Source organism: Pelecanus crispus, chromosome 2 (assembly GCF_030463565.1).
Source record: "Pelecanus crispus isolate bPelCri1 chromosome 2, bPelCri1.pri, whole genome shotgun sequence".
Taxonomy (NCBI): domain Eukaryota; kingdom Metazoa; phylum Chordata; class Aves; order Pelecaniformes; family Pelecanidae; genus Pelecanus; species Pelecanus crispus.
The window spans coordinates 152,533,156-152,552,512 of NC_134644.1; positions in this window are offsets into that span (position 1 = coordinate 152,533,156).

Below are 19,357 nucleotides of genomic sequence, written 5' to 3' on the forward strand. Positions count from 1 at the left end.
GCAGTTTTTGAGTCTTGTATTCAGAGCGTGAGATGTGACAGGACGGTTAGCAGGAGATGGCCTTGGTACATAATTATCTGGGCAATACTACAGACCTTGCTTATGTTGGCCACATGCCCTATCAGGGTGGCAGCTGTGGAGTGGTGAAGGCTGACTGCTCTGGATGACCCCTCTGTCTGCTCATGATAACTTCCCTGAGCTACTTCAAGATCCCATAAACCTGTTTATATCCTGAAACTTAACTTTACGGCATTTGAAGACTGGATCCAACTTCTGTGGTACAAACCATGCCTAGTTACAAGAAACTTTATAAACTCTTCCCATGTAACACATTACTGTTCTTATTCATTAGGTGGTAACTGAGAAGAAATTACATTATGTCTTAGGTGGCTTCTTAGTTCTTGATGCGTAAGCTTCCAATGACCTTAATAAAACTAAGAGCATGTTGTGGAAATGTGGATCCTGCCTCTGTACATAGATAGGCTTACATTTATGTTTTCTTTACTTTCCTTCTACTGGGGACAACCACCAGTAGAAACAACTAATTTGTTTATAAAATAATATACCACTCTGTATAATTAAGGGTGACAGAATCTAGTCTATATTGCTTAAGAGAATTTAAAGTCCTAAAAATAGATCCTGTGCTGGTTTTGGTGGAAGAAGCAAGCTCAAAGAATCACCTGGACATCTTCACTCCCAGTGGCCTTTCTAGGAGTGAAGAGTCTTATTTACAGAGTCTGTTCTTCAGCTAGCATCTTTCAAATATAAACTGTTCAAATACAAAGACAATTTTTAAAGTCTCTGTTTATGACTCCATGCATTTTACATTCTTGTGTTTGTGGTTGATTTATCTTTAAGAGCTAAGACCAAAGACTGCAAAGGTATAATGAATGGTTCTCACCTCCTCTCTTCATGGAATCAGAGTATTTCTGTATCTGCTGTCCTCAGGCTGTGGCTCATGGACTGTGTGGTCACATCAAAGAAGTTAAAATACATATATTCCCCATTAGAAATTGCTGTATTTGCCAAAGAGGGCTTATGAGGTCAAAATGAGAGGAATTGTAGCTCTGTAATTATAAATGGGAGAGTTTGTGGTTGCTATCATGGCCAAAGTGCAAGACACTGGAAATCCAAGACATTTTCTCTAGTAAGATGTCATATTATTGGGGGAAGAGAGGAGACCAAGAACTGAGAGTTATAGAGCCAACTTGGAGTTGCATCTATAAATAGTAAATTCAGTACACACTGAGGTAATCCTTCCTCATTACACAGCCTCGGGAAGGTCCCTGCTGAAGCACTCAGCTATTTCTGGCACCTCACTTTAAGAAAGTCGGGAAGAGACCAGCAAAAGCAACTGGCAACCTTGGAGGCACGGTCCCCCAGGAGAGCCCGAGGAAGCCTGCCTGCTCAGTGCGAGAGAGCGCTGACAGAAGCATGCTTGTGGTCTTCCTTTATGTTGACGGGGAAGAAGACAAGAAGAAATGGACTTAAGGGGAAGCTGGAAAGACTAATGCTATAAAATAAAAAACTCTGAGGATCAATAAGTACTTGACAGATTGTTTAGGAAAGTTTATTAAGATCACAGTAGACAGATACCTGTTGTGTGGTGTAAGGACAACTGATTCTTCACTTCATGTGTTGTTCTATCACAGCCCACAGAAACCCCAGTTCTACTCAATTTTCTAGAACCTCTTGTTCTCCAAGCAGGCCTTCCCTGAGGTAACCTGTGAATAGAAAAGGCATTTGACATACAGTATTATTCTTGTACTACTCAGGGCTCATCCAAATATAATGACCATGGAAAAAGGGATGACAAGTTCATATCAGGCATGGCATGCCCATGTAATGAAAGCCCCACTTCTCCTTGGGTGGTAATGATACCTATTTGTCCTTCTTCCCATCTTGTCATTTTTACCAGTTGCACCCAGAAGATTCATTACTGAGACTACTGTGTAAGAACACAGGATGAGACAGTCCTTGTTCCAAGGGACACAGAGTATTCCCTGAGACAAGACATGGGAACTGAGTATGATCAACAGCAAAACAAAACAAACAAACAAACAAACAAAAAGCTGGCTAAGGAGAAGGATGATTCTATATGTTAGCCATGTAGGAGTGTTCTGCCAGTGAGGAATGTTTTGAAATCTTGGAGAAAATCTGTATGGCATGGCAATAGATAAAGAAGGTGTATATTCAAACATGCAAAAAAGACATTTACTTCTGAATCATGGGAAACTGTTTAGTGCTTGGGTAACATCCAGAGAAATGGCTACTGGACATGCTATATTCATCAGAAAGGCATTATCAAAAATGCTACTGTCAAAAACCAAGTTGGACAGTGTATAGAGTCAGTTCCAATTCAGGCTTCAGGATATAGCTATATCCTCTTCTTCCTGCAGAGAATATTAGGCATTTCTGATATGTTTGATATAGCCATATCCTCCTCTTCTCACACAAGATATTAATCATTGCTGATGTGTTTGAGACCCTCCTGTAATGTGGTAAATGAGTGTGCAATGAGTGAATGCTACAAAGGTAGCCAAATGTGAGAGGAGGATTAAAAAGTATCGCAAGAGACAGCAAGAAGCGAATCCTGCTTGGGGACCTCACTGCTATACACAGCAGATACAAAAGCTCTTTTTTATACATACCTGTCATGGTTTAGCCCCAGCCAGCAACTCAGCACCACGCAGCCGCTCGCTCACTCCCCCTACCCCCATGGGATGGGGGAGAGAATCGGAGGAGTAAGAGTGAGAAACACTCCTGGGTTGAGATAAGAACAGTTTAATAATTGAAATAAAGTAAAATAGTAATGCTAATAATAACAATATAATAATGATAATAATAATAATGATACACGAAGCAAGTGATGCACAATGCAATTGCTCACCACCCGCCGACCGATACCCAGACAGTTCCCGAGCAGCGATCGCTGCTCCCTGGCCACCCCCCCCAGTTTCTATACTGAGCATGACGTCATATGGTATGGAATAGCCCTTTGGTCAGTTTGGATCAACTATTCTGGCTGTGCCCCCTCCCAGTTTCTTGTGCGCCTGGCAGAGCATGGGAAGCTGAAAAAGTCCTTGACTAGCATAAGCAGTACTCAGCAACAACTAAAAACATCAGCATGTTATCAACATTCTTCTCCTACTAAATCCAAAACACAGCACTATGCCTGCTGCTAGGAAGAAAATTAACTCTATCCCAGCTGAAACCAGGACAATACCCCAGTGACATACCAATATAGACACAACTTTGGTGAGGGCTGTGCATTTGGGTTCCCATTAAAGGTAATATATCTATGGTGTTTAGAGTTTTCTGTGACACTGAAAAAAAAAAAAAACCCAATGAAATAATGACAAATTCTAGTCAGTAACCATGCAAAGATTAAAAAAAAAAAATATCCACTAGTGTGTAAAGAATGGCAGACAATTACAATGCTGAAGAAAACAGCACAAAGCTGCAGCTAGAGAAATTGCATGGCCCATGCTAGCAGCAAAGCTGTTAACTGCCTGTCAAAAAGATCCGTGGTCTCCAGGACTCCAGCAGCAATGGATTAGCAGCTGGCAGCCTGGGTCACATCCAGCAGGAGAATCAGCGACGGGGGGAGAGTAAAGGGGACATGGTTTATTCTCCCTGTTTATATGGTGCAGGTGCTGTAAATGTATAAGGCAACTAGAATACATAGCTAATAAAATGCCCTTGCTCCTGCCTGAGCTGGAAAGCACAGGGTGGAGAAAGTAGCTGCTGTGGTTTTTAACCTGTGCCAGAGATAAACTCATAGCTTTTCCAGATAGTACTTTTTTTTTTTCCACAAAAAAATTACACTAAATTTTTAACATAATTTTCCCTTAGTGCCAGAAAGGGTTACTCTTGCTGAAATATCACCCCCATCCTAATTGCCTATGCCTCGGGTGTTGTCTGACAAGTAGCTTGTTCTCTTTGATTCCTGGCCAAGATGCTGATACAGCAACTGGTTTGTTTCCTGTGGAAAAGGAAGAATAGTATCAAAGGAACAGCTTTCAGATCTGCCAAAAAGAAAAAGGATCAGGGGACACGAGGAAGCCGTAGTCGAGCAGTCAGGCATGTAAGAGGCCACGGGGACCCCACAAACAGGACGCTTCAAATTCGGGGCTCAGACTGTGCCTTGCAGAGAGCCCTTGTTGCTGCAGGGAGTGACAGAGGGGGGGAGCCTGTTGCAAGTGAAGCCCCCAAAGCAGTTGGGGTTTGATGGACTCTGTTCCTCTTGTGCCTCTGGGGAACATGTGCCAAGGTGGCATTTCCAAAATTAAAGCTTGGGAGGTGTTACATGATCTACAACGCTGTGTACACAGTGCATCCACAGTACCTTTTCGTTCCACAGTGAGGCAAATATGGCCTCATATTTTGAAGAACTTGACACACTGCGATGTTTCAAGATTAAACCTTCAGTGTCCTCAGGCCAAGCATCCCCCCTCACACTAATGCCTTCCCAGGTGCCTCCTTTCCAGATTTTCTCAGTGAAGGATGTGGAATAGGTACCAGAAAGAAATAAGATGTGGTGGTCTAAGATGCAGGGATGCGAGACCTCTTGTTCTGTCCTGTTAACATCACGGGCTTTTCAAGACCTCTGGTCTGATTTTCAGATTTTTTTTTTCAGGTAGCCTATGCATATTATCCAGAGTTAAAAGCCATTCCCCTACCCATGAGTAAACTAATGGCAAAGTTGGAACATTAATACAGGATAAAAAGTGAGCTGATTCACCAGAAAAGACATTCGTTGACATATGCCACTTTAACTAGATAAAATCCAAATTTATTTACAACAGCTCCTTTCACAGAAAAACTCAGCAAACACTAAAACATGGGAAATACTCTAATCTTAATGGTAGAACTAGGATGTTCATAAACAAGAAGGAAGAAGGGAGAATGTAATAGCTTTTCTTTTCTTTCTGGAGGATTGAACATCATTTAAGTTCTGAGTGAGAGAAGTGGGATGCCTCTGTAAATCTGTCCTTGCTAGACTGTTTGAAACAAGCAGTTTTAGATTGCTGTGGGTGCCTGCTGAGTTAAAAAATAGGGTTGACGGAGAAAGAAAGAGAGTGGTGTCACAGGTCAGGACTAAGCTGTGCTGCCAGTTGTATTAATTAGCCTTGCTTGCACACTCTTGCATTATAATCAGTATTATTCAGCTTTAATTTAATTTCCATGAACCTTTGCAAAACACCCACATGTTTGGATACAGAGAAATATGTCTGGGGCATTACTGCATGGAGAGAAAGAACAATTTGCTCACAGTCAAAAAGCAGCTCAAGAAAAGGCACCATAACTAATCAGCAGCCTATTCTTTGTCAGCTATGAGGAGCTGTCAAATGCAAAAGGCATGAAAATATTTACGGTCATTTGTATCTGCTCTTACCAGGAAATAAAACTATTGGGCTTGTTCATGCAAGGCAGATAGAACTTTCCGGGTCACGCTTAGTAAGTGACTTAATGTTCAGTTTGCCTGACTCAAGGGCTGATTTGATCCTCAACCAGCCCCTCTGCAGTGCTGTGGCATCTACCTTATCCTCAAATTTTTTCTCCCCCCCCAAATGTTTTTTTCCACTTCATTCAGAGTATTAATATGTCATAATTTTTGCAGCACGTTATTATACCCATTATTATATTATATTATATTATATTATATTATATTATATTATATTACATTACATTACATTACATTACATTATATTACCAATTCAGACATGGACATGAGGAAGCTGAAGCTCATGATCAAAACTGCCAAGCACAGGAGCAAAGTTACTTCTCATTGATTCACTGTCCAGCCACAACCCCACACAAGTAGTATCATAACCTCTAGGAACTGTTGGGAGGTAGGTCCAATATTAATGGACAGGTATAGTGCTCTATGCAAATGATATTAATTATTCATGTTTCCGATTCAAAACCATCTTTCAGATGAACTAACAGATTTAAAATCATTGCTGAGGCAAGTATTTTACATCCCACTTCTAGAATGCAGTACTTTACTGCTCTAGCTGGGATTTCACACCTAGAAAATAAGGATTTTCTGTCCCTTGTCTGTGGTTGATATCATGGCAATCTTCTGACAATTTAGAAGAATAATTAATAAATACAACAGAATAACTTCCAGAATACATACCGGGCCACATTTTCCAGCAGGAAATTGCTGTCATCGCTGCTTATCTCTCTGGATGCTGTGTTTTCTTACAACGCATTAATTAATTACATCCATGGTAAGAAAGCAGCTTCTTAAGCCTGTATTCTACAGGTATTTTTCAGTTTCCTCTAATAAGCTCTCACTGGTGTTTCATGTTACAAATGAATTTTTATCATGAGGTGCATCTATGCTGCCAAATCACTTAGCTCCAATACTTGCTCCTGGATCCTAGTCCCAGACCATCTGCATTGCACATATGCACATGTGCGTGTTCACTCCTGGTGAACTCGGGAACAAAACAACCAGTTCCCTCTGCGATAAAACCAGGCTTCAGCCCAGGAGAAGGGCTGGCCCAGGAGCTGCTCCTTGCAGGCGGTACAAGTTGCATCTCCCTCCCTCTGCCCTACAGAGACCCCTACCACCCAGGCTTCCCAACCTGGCACACTCACGGACACCCCTGCGTGATGCTCCAGGGCACATCTCGCAGAGCATCAGCAGTGTGCTATAAACAGCTCCTGTGACCTGCAGAGCAATTCTTTAACTACTCCAGGGAAAGTATTTCACACACAGTGAAAGCCGGTTCCTATCAGTTCCTCCTTTCCAGCTTCCTGGGGAATGCCAACTGGGCAGCACAACAGCAGCCCAGACTTTTAGCTTTTAAGCCTCCATCCTCCTTCTCCAGGCAGAATGACCCCGCGCACATTCCTTGTTTCTTCCATACCTCAGCCCTCCTGGGATCTTGCATTTTTTCACACACATATTTCATCGCAATACACCACTCCTTCCACTGTCGTTCATCACACGTTTCTGTCCACCTATGTACGTGGATGCTCTCCACTCAGCTACACAGTCACCCGTGCTCAAGTTACAAGTACTACCCCACTGCATCAGAAATTTCAGTCTGGGTAAAATCAGTTGTTATCTTGTGTCATTTGTAGGTCGGCGCCTACAAAGGGTTGTTCACAAAAATGCCACAGGGCTCTCAGAAGGGATCCCTGTGTTGGTGGCTGTACTGAACTGCAACTGCCAGCCCTCCAGGACAGTCAGTACAATTTACAGCAGCTAAAGAAATACATTTTACATGCACCGCCAAGAATTTATTATTAGTCTAATAAAAATGTTAACAGTCCAATAACGTAATAACTACCAGTCCAGTTATACAGCAATATACTAATACTGGTAGTCCAAATTGTCCAGTTACTTCAGCCCATTCTCAGGAAGGATAGCTGCTGCTCAGCACCCACCCCGTTTTCTGCGGCTGTCCTCATCCTGCCCGGCCCCTCTGCGTCCCACGGTCAATGGCACCAGTCTTCTCCAAGAAGGAAGAGGGCAGCCTGGCAGGAATATGGTGTTAATGTTCATTGTTTTCCACCTCATCTTCTCCAGGAGGAGTATGACTGATGCTGGAGGGCTTCTTCCTCCTCACTGTGGATCTGCCTGCAGTAATTTTTATATGTTTTCTAACACAGTCTGCTTAGTTGCTCTTTCCTCATTGGTTTGCAATTCCATGTTTTGTCTGAGTTTGCTATATATAGCGTATTTTATTTATGTTGGAGGCTCATTGTTTGTTCTCTTTGTTATCCCTAAACCAGGTTTAACCCAATCCACAGGGTTGTTCTCCTCTAGTGACTAATAACTGACCATATGTGACTTGTGCTTACAGTCCTGGCACCTTTAGTATCAGTCTGCATGTGCACCTTGAAGGCCTCTACTATCACCCTGTGCTTGTATTTGCACGGACTCCTGTTACAACCCCCTGTTTTCCATCAATCACCATAAAGCTGTAGCTTTCTGATAACCTAATGAATGTTTTATTAGCACAACCTAGTTGCACACACATCCTTGCTTTAGAGCCAGCTCTGTCACTTTACAAGAACAACCCACCAGAATGCACACATTCAGACACAATACTCCATATCTACTAGTTGTGGCAACATCACTGGTAAGTTGTCAATTTATAAACACACCCCGTGCACTTAAGGAGAAAAAATCTGGATGATGGCTTCAAAAACTTCCACCATGATCATACTTCTGTAGTCATAAATTGGTGGTCTTAAGGGTGATGAGGTTTCAGAGCACTGTCCTCTGCCATGGGCTTCTGCCAGCTGCCTCCATCAACTGTTGGAGATACCCCCCTATACAAGAATTTGGTATCCAACCCTGGTCATCCCAGGTGGTCTTGGCACATCTTGGTCCTGGCACATCTTGGTCCCACCAGGAACACTGCTACCCTGAGTCACAAATCTTTTCCAAACTACAGAGAAACTGGCAAGAATATAGTCCCAGTGACTCTTGGCAGTTCATTTCTCTCAAGTCCATATGCTGGCTTCCCTAGGATGGATGGCTGCTCTAGTTGTCCGGATTGATGTCTCCAGCTCTTTTGGGGAAGCTTGGTTCAAGAGTAGGAGTCAGGTTTTGGACAGACCACAGATAACATCAAAGTTTCTTTGACATCAACATGAGCAGTAAATACAGCAATGGCAGAAGCACCAAAAAGCACTTGCAATGGCAAGTGCAATGGTAGCGGTGGTGGACAGCACGTTCTTGCAGTAAGGGGTTGTCAGCGTGGGGAGTGCACAGACAATTTTTGAGGAGTCTGCTGGAGCAGTCACTTCCCATACATGAGACAGGAAAGTGCCATACGCAGCACACCAGAAGAAGCTGAAGGGTGAGCTGGTGGAAAGCCTGCTGGGTACGGACCAAGCAAGCTCCATGGCTATGCAGTGTGGATGCAGCTAGCCTGCTCTAGAAGGGACTGACCTTGACATTTTGAAGATAAGCTACAATAGGGCTGATGCTTTCAGAAATATAGCTGCCAGCTGCCCATAGCCGAATTTGGATCTGGACAGAATTTGGACTAAGGAGAGTTCATATGATACTCCTCTCATGAAAGGCAAAGTTTTTCATTTATCTCCATTCTTATAAATTTGTAAAGCCTGGGTTACTTTTAATTACATACCTGGGAAAATCAATAAATTGATCCTTCCAGAACCGACCATGTGTTACCCCTTTTTCATCAAAGCGACTAGCACAATTCATGCCATTTGATTTAGGAGGACATTTTGATGACAGATCCAGGTATCTCTGATGTAGTTCTGTTTATTTATAGAGAGTACACAAAGTCAGGTTGCCCTGGCCACAGCAGGATGCAAGCAATGGAAGATAATTTCTCTAATGTCTCCAAGCACTTCTGTGACCAACATTTGCTGAAAAGTTTTGTCTCAGCTCTTTCTCCCAGCCACGACAGCTCTGCTTCTCTGACTCAACACCCTTCGAGTTAAGCAAGTCTCGTGACAAGAGCAAGTGATCCACACTCACAGTCTCCATGTCCTCTTTGGAAGATCCTGCAGTGATTCAAAATTTATCTTTTTCATACATCAGAGAACCTTCCACTGGTGGTTTGAGCACATGAATTACATTGCAAAGCAATGAGATGTTACCCTGGGAAAGGCCAGTCACCCTGTCTCAGGTGGGATGTCGATCTCAGAACCAAGGAGTGATAACTTCTCAAATCCATTAGATTACTTGTGGTTATCCACTTAGATTAATGGAGAAGTCTTTCCTACTGTCTCAAGCACATTGTGTCCTGGAAGTCCACTGTCATAGGTATTAACAACTGAGGGCTTTTATTTTGGATGCTTTTGAGGCAGCTGGAAGGCTGCTCTCCGAGAGGAGGTACTGCTGGTTCTTACTCACCACATTTATCATCACCTTACGGACCTCTTCAGTGGTAAATTAATGATCTTTTCTAATTAGCTTAGGGTATCCTGACTGATGTCTGCTCAGTTCTTTGACTGTTTCTCTTCAAATTCAAATGGCATTTATCCCACATACTTGAACAGTCAGTGCTACCAAATCCTTAGAAATATTTCTGTCCTCTCAAAAACCTGTTGGAGATTCGCTTGAGCAAAGGCAGGTGACCACCTTTTTGACATGAGTAGTACAATAAATGAATATATCTTGACACTGCTCCCAGACAGCCTGTCAGTCTCTTAGAAACGTAATAGCACCTTCCACTTCTTCTGGGTATTTGGGACGTCTTCGACGTCAAAAGAAATAATGATTTCCTTCTTCCAAGACAGACAAGTTCAAGCTTTGCTTAGCCACACCAGTGCAATTTAGTATAAATTGTTTCTACTTTATGATTTTCTTCCGTATATCTAAAAGCAGTTTAAAACTCAGTGGGGATAGGTCTGCATGACATCTTTCTTCCTCCATTGACTGACTATTTCAGTTGCACCTACCAAAGGTAAGTTTTGATTCAAGTAACACTGATTTTCGCTTCCACTAAGACCATTGCATACCACGCTGTCTACTTTGTTAGCATAAAGGCTTTAAAATGAGTGTATGTTGCACATTCTCATGAATCCCTTTATATTGCCAGTGTGGTATAGGATGACTTAACTGTGGGCAAAAATCAGTGGGTTTGTATTTTTTCCAAGGTTTCTGTTTATATAATTTTATACAATATAAAAATAAATTACTTCTGTGCGTGTTCACAAGTGAAAACAGCCTCTTTCTTTAGTCATTCAACGTGTATTATGCTGCTGCTGTTCTCCCACAATAGCCCATAATCCAGAAGAAATCATGTTGCTTTACCACGAATTAGTATGAAAGTAGAAAGCTCCAGTAATACAGGTTTGATTTTCTTCCCTTTTTATTGCTTTCAAATTCAGAAACAGGTTTAAACCAGCACTTCAACAGACACAGCTAGAGCTCCTGAATATAAAGCAGCTTTAGATTCTTCCAAATTGGTAGAAATTTGAGACTTCTTTCCTGGCATTCGATAGTTTCACTCACTCAGTTCACATAGAGCTCAAAGAAAAGCTTAGCTGAATTATTCTCTTTACTCCCAGGAGCGTAGAAACCTTGTATTTACCAGTGGCTGAAGAAAAGACACAATGCAATTGGCAGAGATGCAGGAACATGTATATCTTGCCAAAACAGGCACAGAGAGGAGAATGGAATGAGGGAAAACATATGAATTATGGAATTATGGAAATGTCAGTCCATTGGATTAAATCCTGGTGCTAGTTATATCAGTGTAAATCAATGAATACATTAAAATTTTTGATATGATAACAGAATTTGTTCTTTGTCTTCTATTAAGAATGTTAGTATCTGGTTTTAGTATAAATTACTCCACAACACTTGCTTAAACACCTTCGCCTGAGTTTTGCAAAGGAAGTTGAATTAATTTGGCACAAAATATAATGAAGCACGTGGTAGTATAATGCAAGTGCAAAGAGGGGAATAGAAACAAACCGCTATCTTTGTCTGTTATTACTGATTTGAATTTATTTTCAGTCCCTTTGCGCAGGAGCAAATAACTTCTCTTGAGTGGTGAAGAATGAATTTCCTGGATACTTATTTTCCATTCTTACTCTGCACTAGCTGTTATAACATTTGATGCACAAAGAAGAGACAGTAAAATTGCATTTATGAATCCAAGGGCCAGAATGAAAAATCCTAGCTACATTACTCCAATTGCATTTCCAGCAGAAATTGAGTTGGGTGAGTTAAACTGATTTTGTCTTTATCCATTTTACTCTACTGACATTTTGAAAAGGTCCCAGGAGCTGTGTTACAGTATTTTTGGTATGGAATTTCCCTCCTCTTTCTGACCTCTGTAAATAGTGCTGCCATCCTTGGATGTCCCTTTTTAGAGACTTGGACTGCTCAGTTGGCCTAGTCCCTTAAGTGCTGTCAGTATCTTTAGGCCTGTATCAGCTACCAGCCATGATCAGTCTCTCCATCTAATGCTCAGTAGACCTATGGCCTCTACTACTATGCTGGGTTTGTTTTGCTTATTTTCACTTTTCACCATGAAAGTCATTGGTCCTATAGCACGGTACCACTGCAAAGTTGAACCAGACAGAGAACCTCATCCCAAACTTATCCCTAATGCGACCATTAAAAACAATGTTCCAGGAGAATGTGTACTTCTAGCATATCATGATCCCAGTTGAACCTCTCAGATGGTTTACTTAAACTGCCTGAAAGTTTGAGTAAAGGATGATCAGTGCATGGGGTGACCACTGGTGGCACAGGGTGACTCACCATGGTCATTTGTGCCCAGATGGCCCAGCACAGGTATAAATGCAACTTATAGCGGTGCAGGACTAAAATTAAGGCCCTGAGGCAGACTTGCAAGACAGTTAAACCCAATAATGAACACTTAGCCATTGCTAAGTCATTATCCTCCACTACTGTGAGGATCTGAACTGTGTTCTGTTGTGGGACAGGGGCATCACACCAATGTCCATGAGTGCCTCCATAGAAGGAGACATGGGCATCCCTATCATTCAAGGGCAGTTTCGGTCCTCTGAGGACAAAGACAACCATGATGATTAGTCTGCTGTTGGCAAGGAAGACCAGAGAAGTTCCCCATGAACGCTAAGCATCTCTTTGTCTCACAGAAGCTCTCCAGGATCCAGGAGATGATGGTATGAGTGCCTTCCACTTTCCCTTTATAAGAGGGAATGCTTTATGGATACCTCTCAGCCATATTCCCAGTTTGGAAACCAAGACCACAGGCCTTCAGGAACCAGTGCTCTGAGAAGGGCAGGTTAGGATTCCTGTGTCACAGATACGCATAAATCCCACCTCGCATCTCAGGGCTCTCTTTTCTTATTGCTTATATGCCACATTTTTGCTTTGCTTTGCCATTCTGGATGCTTCCTAAGATCCTTAGCAATTGCCCAGAGCTGAGCTTTGTAAGTTCCATCCCCATCCAGCAAGTAAACTCTCGCCCAGCCTCCTGTCTGCCCTCAAAGAGGGCAGCAAAGGGCCTCCTGGCCTTTCTCCTCTGCTTCTCATCCCACTGCCTCCGAGAAGCCCATCCCTCTTGTCCCTTCCCCCTGGCCTTCTGGCCTTCCTTCTCTGTTTGAAGCTTTACTTTTTGGCTTTTGGCTTCCTCTTTCCCCTTCAAGCTCAACACATCCAGTTACATGGCAGAAAGTCCAAGAAAGAAAATGAAGGCACAAACCTGGAACCAGTACACTTTGTTACAAAAATCATGTAAAAATACATAACACAGTAGTGGTTAGTCCCTTCTCTGGCTCCCTTTCTCTCAAATCATCTGTCAGTCATAGCTGATGTTAACCATGAAATACCAAAACTCTGCTATGCCAGGTGGGAAGAAAAATTTGAATGTTAACTAGATGCAGACAAGAAAATGTATTTTTGTGCTTAGAATCAATTCCTTGCTAACGAAGCATTTTTTTCTGTTTTTGACCTACTGAGATTACTACTGACATATCCTAAAGCCTTTCCTTTCTCATTCATTATTGGCTTTGTCTATTTTTATTTTTTTCTCTAACAATATTTCACATTTCATTTTTCTGCCATAATTGGCATTTGAGATGCTTTCGCGCTCACACAGTTGGCTCCATAATCTTTCTGACTACAAATTCCTGAATGGAAAAGTTTCATTTCCAGACATTGACTGGTGATACAATGGTTGATCCTAAACAGCAAGGATGAAAAGACACGGAAGGAGACTGAGCAAATTAGGTTTATATAATTTGTAAGTCTTAACAGTGGTCAGCACTATCTCCCAGGACATGGTATAACTGGTTCCATAAGCATATTTTGCAAATCCTAGTTTAAAACAGTAATGCTGAAACAAGTCCTAGAGTGCAGCAGATTTTATTAACCTGAGAAATGAGTTGTTATGTGGTTACAGTTACCCTAAGATCTGAAGTGTGACTCATGTCTTTTATTCTGCATTGATCTCAGGCAGAACTGTACATCTCAGCTGAAAACATATTTAGTATTCTGCATGATGTTTCCATTTTGTAATAGGTTGGAAGCACCTGTGAAGAAGCTTAGGAAAAGCAGATCCATTCATTATTTCTGAGTATTAAACCCATAAGATTAAAATAATTTTACTGTTGTCATAAACAGTGACAAAAAATTTGACAGAAAAGAACTTGCTGTTCTATTTGTAAAGATGATGGATACAGTGATCAGGGTACTTTCTACTTAATTCTTATATATTACAATAACTTTACTCCACAGAATTTCAAAGAAATTCTATTAAAGATAAACACAAAACTGCGAAGCAATGAAAACCAAAAATTTATACTTCCTATCTGAACATCTTCCTTCACAGTTTAGCAAACAGTGAATCTGCCACTCCAGAAATCCCACTAGGAGGGGGTGTTGGCAGGATGTACTTACAAACAGATCTGGTTTTTTGTACAAGGCACTCTGTTACGTAGTTGCCCAGAACTTGGAGAGTTGTTGCAGCACAGGATTGTTGTGATCAGAGATAGTAGGCATTAGCTGGGTATGGGATGGGTGTAATTACCGATAACCTGGAACAGCTCTGTGGATGCTCGCTAGTCTGCCTTTAACATGTTGATTAGTACCTCTGGAATCACCTTGCAGTAGTTAGTGCCTGAGCTTCCAAAACTATTGTCTTCTTGCATCCCTGGCATCCTCATGTTTCAATAAATATTTTCAACTACCAACTTAAAAAGCAGCATTTTGAAACGTGTGTGAAGTCAATCCCACTTTGCTAATTGCACATTGTACTGATAGGGACAGTTCAACTCAAGTTAATGCATCGGTGTTTTGGAGAGAGAGAAGAACAAAACTACATCATACCCCGTTAAGTCAGGACTTGCAGTTTTGTTGTCAGTGTCATGCGTACTTTGCCTGTCCACTTAACAGAGTGCTTGGATTGTATCCGTCTTTTCCATTGGAAATGACTCATGCCCTGTAGCACAGATTTCATTTCCCCCAGCCTTTGTAATGTGTACATTATCCAAAGTAGGTACCACCCCAGCTGCAGAAACGACAAGATAGAAGGGGATCTGTCGGAAAAAACACTCACTGTCGCTGCTACTGTTACTGTCACACAAGAAGACAGGCTGCAGATTTATCAGGAGTGAAGGCAACTGCTAAAAGTCCACAAGGAATGAAATACCCTTGATCATTCTTAGGAAAGTTTACTCTTTACAAGCATATTTCCTGTTTAGTTTACACCGTGCTTAATATCCGAGGCTAGGTGAGGTAACCTATTGGGACAGGAATACTATTAGCATAATCACTGTTTTATTAAAGCAATGCTATGAAAGCATAGTGTTGTCATTTAGAGACAAATGAAAGATGAGATCCTTCTAGCATAAAGGAAATCAACATCTTCTTATGTTTGGGTGCCACAACCCACACACCATAGTATTTTGAAGGCCTAAAGTCTAAATAGGTCATACTTTGTTCAGGGAAGAAGATGACATGGGTTTCAAGTACCCAGCAATGTGGTTAATGCACGGCGATGCATAAACCTTCTGGCTTTCTCAATATGCTTCCTTCTCCTGTTTTCATTGCTGTTGTGGGTTGCAGGGGGTTACAGCTTCATGGAAAAAAATGGTATTATAAAGAAAGGTTTAAGCTGACACAGCTGCATGAGATTGGAGAAGTGCTCAGAAGGCATTAACTCATCAAAGACTGGATTTTATAAATAAGTAGGAAATTACTGTAACACATCTGTGCGTTCTTACTAAGCCTTTCTCATGCGTTTATGTGTTCAATTAAATGATAGAGTTTTGACTTAGGAAACACATTCTGTTTATAAATGGAAATGTTTTCCCTCACTATTACTGTAAACTAATAAGTATAAATTATATCAATAATGCTGTTTTGTCTAGAATTTTTAAATTTCCAAAATGCATTTAAGAAAAAGATAAGAATTACACTTTTCAATTTTAAGTCTCACAACAGGATTTATTGGTGCCATCTACTGGCTATTTAGTCCTTTTAAATTTCACCAAATTATGAATAATGTGTTTTAAATGTAGAATAATAAGAACATTATGAACCTTATAACTGAATCAGCCAACATCAAAGTATGTAATGGGCAAATCTGTAATATTTAAATTACATGAAGTCAAACTTTGGTACAATGTTCCAGCAGCGTAATTCAGTTACGAAGCTTTTAAATGTGCCAACAGGAGAAAGCTTGAGCCAGCGTACAACTGCTTGTGTGCAGAATCCAAGTACTAATGCCACACACATACAAACCCCTTGCGTCTCAGAGGTAGGCTTCTTCCTGACAACTGCCGACCATTTTAGGTCCTTCCTCCCTCGTGCATGAGCATGTGGGGCACTAACATGTTCACGCACCAGGTAAGTGTGGTCACATTGCTGTTTGCCTTTCCTGGAGGGATGTCCCCACAAAAATTTGAAGGAGAAAAGGGTGCTTCAGTTCATAGCCCAGGCAAGCTGTCAACTCTTCTGCCGAGGATGGGTTTAAGCTAGTCGGAGGGAGTGTGGGCAGACAATCTGTTCCACCACATCCATCGCAGAGGTGGTAGGAGCCAGCAGAGCTTGGAAGGGAGCTGCCATCGGCGACTGCTGAAAGCCCTCTGCTACATTTGTTGAAAGGTGTCTGAAGGTGACCTAGGATTTAAACAAGGCTCTAAATCACTTAAACTCTTTGTAGTAAAAATTTCTAAACTATAATCGTTTGAAGCGGTGCCAGAGAAAGGTCAGCAAATTAATCTTACATTAGCTGAAATGTTAACAATATCTCCAGTGCCAGGCGAGCAAAGTACTTACACATCCGATTAGTTGCATCCCTAATCAGCAATATATTTGAGCACATGCTTAAAATACTTAATCATACTTAAAGGTGCTTTGCTAGATACCAGTGAGAGTGCTCACATTCCTCACTCTGGTTAGTCAAGACCTTTACAGAGCCAGAAACAAATATATTTAGATCACGGTTCTGAGAACCAACCTCTGGAATAACTTGCTTAGCAACTAGGTTGTAAGCAAAGAAAGTATATTAATAATGTGATTGAAGAAAGGGCTCATCCTTCCTTTTCTCTGCCTTTTCCCATCATCTGACAAAAACCATGAGAGTCTTTAAGGAAGGAAAACAATGTCATTTAGCCATATCTGTTTTTCAGAGATTTAATTTATGTATGAAAATGCATTCTGATGGAAGGAACTAAGCCATTGCTTTATATAATGCCATGTTTACACAGTATGATACTAGCAGAGCTTACAGCCAAGGCTGCTAAACTCCTCACAATACTCTATTTTCAGGTGGTTGTTACTATGACAAATTCCTGTGGTTTGGCTGCAATTTCCACACCTGGGATTTTTGTCTGGTTGTTTCAGCAAAATTTCTTATTAAGCTTTCATGAAAATCATGTAAGACATGCTGGTTTTCCCATATTAAAATTATAACAGAAGCTTGTCTGTGAATTTGTCAACCCTGCATACTGGGAAGCAGAGACTTTTCACTTGGTATAGATGTTCCCAGATAGTTCTGCTGCCGTTTCCATGAAAATGCCTATAGGCTTAGTCAATGAAACCAGAAAGGAAAGAGAATTCAGTAGAAATCTGCTGGAGTGTGAATCTGCACTGAACACGTCCTGCCCCTGCAAGGTTTTGGTGTATCTGAGGAACTGACGGTGTTCCCAGAGAGGAGAGCAACTCAGCAACTTCATCAAGGGCTGAGCAAGAGCTTCCCTAGAACGGCTTCTGCAGACGTGCAGTGGGGAGACTCTCTTGCATGCTCCTGGTGCTTTCACTGTCAGAGCTGCAGAGCATGCAGCCTCTCAGAGCTCAAGAAAAGCAAAGTGTTAATATTTCTAGGATGGGAAGTTGCTGCTGAGAGATACTAGGACAGAAGCCAGCTGGAGGATGAAAACTGGAACGATGACAGAGGATAACGTAGGTGCCTTCGTACACTCGAGCACATTCACTTCCACAACCTGGAAACAAGATTTCATTAATGTCACCCGTGAAACCTACTGGGAAAATGTCGGTCACCTCCCCATTGAATTGCTTGTTCGTACAGCAAATTTAATTCCATTACAGCTGTGTGGGTCTGCGGCAGGTAGGTATAATCCTCCTCGTGATTCATACAGGTGCTAAAATGGTTTCACATAAGGGAATCTGGAGGGGTTTCATGTTTCTGTGGGGTGGCACAGGAAACACTACACAAAAGATCTGCATGAAGAGAGAGGTTTTAGATGCTTGTGGTCCTCTGAATAATCTCCACCATCCATGGATGGATTCTCTGGGTAAATGTGCCTGACTGCACAGACCACCTTGGGGCACAACTAGCAGAAAGGCAGTGCTGCCTGAACGTCGTCAAACCATTTCTAAACCTGGTTTGCATGTCTCGGCATCTGGTGTTTCCTGTTCCAGTCCTGCAGCGCAGAGAGAGTTGCATGGCTAAACAGCAGCCTGATGAGACCTCGGGTGGCTCCGCGCAGAGAAATTCGGTCATCTCTGCCCAGTAAACTTCAGCATTTCTGTAGTTAGGTCTCATTAGCTCAGGCCTGCGTTTGTGAGCACAGCTAAGCACTGCCGGACCCGTATTTGATGTGTGTGGTCCCAGCCAGCAGCAGAGTGCAGCGGGAGGACAGTTCACACATCCTCGAGCAGGGTCTCTGGAAGACAGCAGTAGCCTGAGAGCCAGAGCCTGGTGCTCCTCCTCTCTCTGGACACTCATTTCGCTTTGTTCCCACCTCAGCATCCCCTTCCTTAGCGAATACCTCAAACCACTTCCCTTTCCTTCATTAAATTCAATCGTTCCACATCGACTCCTAGTATCAACCTTCTGCTCAGCCTTGGCCTCGTCTAACGAGCATCCGCACCCCCAATCTCATGAGGATTCGGGCATTTTGCAGGACCGTGGCAGCGAGGGCGTGGAGCCCTCACACCTCCGGGCAGCGGCGCGGCCGGCTGCGCCCCACGCGCTGGTTTGGAAACAAGCCTCAGAATGGCCTCCGCAGGCGGGACAAGCTCAATTCCCCGACGCTTGGGAGTCTGTAAATCGCCTCGGTATTTATAGAGCGTATGGCAGCGTTAGCAGCGAGCCTTTCTGCGAAGGCCTCGGCGCCAGGTCCTGCCTGGAAGGCCTGTTCGTGCCGTTTGCACCTGCGCGTTCCGCCGCGGGGCCTTTCTCACCTGAGGGGCGCCGGGGCCCGGCCGGGCCTGCGCGCCGCGGGACCCCGGGCCGCGGTGGCGGGGCGGGCCAGGCCACTGCCCCCGCCGCAGCCCCGCACACCCCGTGGGGGCCGGACCCGGGCCCGCACCGAGGGCGAGGAGGGGCGGCAGGCCCGGGCCGCCCCGCCCCTGCCCGCAAGTATCGCGCGAGCGCCCTCGCCATAGCGTGTCGGTGGCGCGGGGCGGCCGCGACCGTCGCAGCTGCGGCGGGGGGGGGGA